Consider the following 1134-nt stretch of genomic DNA (forward strand, 5'->3'; position numbering starts at 1 on the left):
TACACAGGGGACACTGCACAGCTCCACTTGCTGCCCCCATAATTCCTGTTCCTTTGACACTTCTTCATGCCTCCTAACAGTTGGTGATGTCACATTAGATTCTTGTAAGCTTCATAAGGACAGCGACTCTGTCTCCTGGCACACAGTGGGTGCTTTTCTGGGCCCCGGCTCACTTGCCTGCAGCAGGCAGTACTGGGGAGTCTCTCAGTCTGAGAATACTGCTGCTACACCCAGACCTGCTCTGCTCTGCTCTGCACACCGAGGCTCTGGGGGAGATTGTGTCTGGATGCCTGGAAGTTCTGTGGCAGGCGACTGTAAGTTTGAAAACCACTGTGTGACTTCAGCAAGTCCTCCTTGAGGACTTAAACCTGTTTTCTCAGGAACATCAGGGAAGGGGTCTGATGTGTCTGCTCTCGGTGGGAAGCCTTAAACCCTACCAAAAGATTCAATTTTGCTTCCAAATTCTGAGAAACACCCCCTTCAGTGCTGCTGACCTTTCGGAAGTGTTCACCGTGAAAATGTTAACAAACTTGCTCTGTGCTGTAATTAACAAGAGGTTAATTATAAAAGGTGACTTTTTTTTGGCAGAAACCATTTAAAATGAAAATTTCCACAGAGGTCCCATGGCTGTCAACCAAAATATTCCCTGGCTTGTGCCTTAAAATTGGAGAAAAATTATTTCTTAAATTTTTTGCCCCCACCCCTCAATATTCCCACTGTCAAGCCCAATGCTGACCGTGAGAGACGCGCCAGGGGCGTTCAAACTCCCTCCTGACAGTCGAATTGAGATTCCGGGTAAGAAAACATCGCAACAAAACTCATTTTTGATGCTCCCCTAGAGCACATAGTTTCTGGCTTTAAAAAAATGAGAACAAAAAAGTTCTTATGTAATGGAAGACTGGGGTTAATTCATTTTATTTTTCACTCTTGAAAAAATTGGCTCATAAGAAGAGCATTCATTGGAATTCTATTTTCAGGGCGATGAGCAGCGTGACCGTCAGCTGAGGGGCTGGCACTCCCTTGTGTGCTGCAGCAGAAGTCAGCATTCCAGGCCTCACTTTAAGAAACATAAGTCCTGGGCCGGCCCGTGGCTCACTCGGGAGAGTGCGGTGCTGATAACACCAAGGCCACGGG

This window comes from Galeopterus variegatus, unplaced genomic scaffold (assembly GCF_000696425.1).
Source record: "Galeopterus variegatus unplaced genomic scaffold, G_variegatus-3.0.2 Scaffold108, whole genome shotgun sequence".
In the NCBI taxonomy this organism is placed as follows: Eukaryota; Metazoa; Chordata; class Mammalia; order Dermoptera; family Cynocephalidae; genus Galeopterus; species Galeopterus variegatus.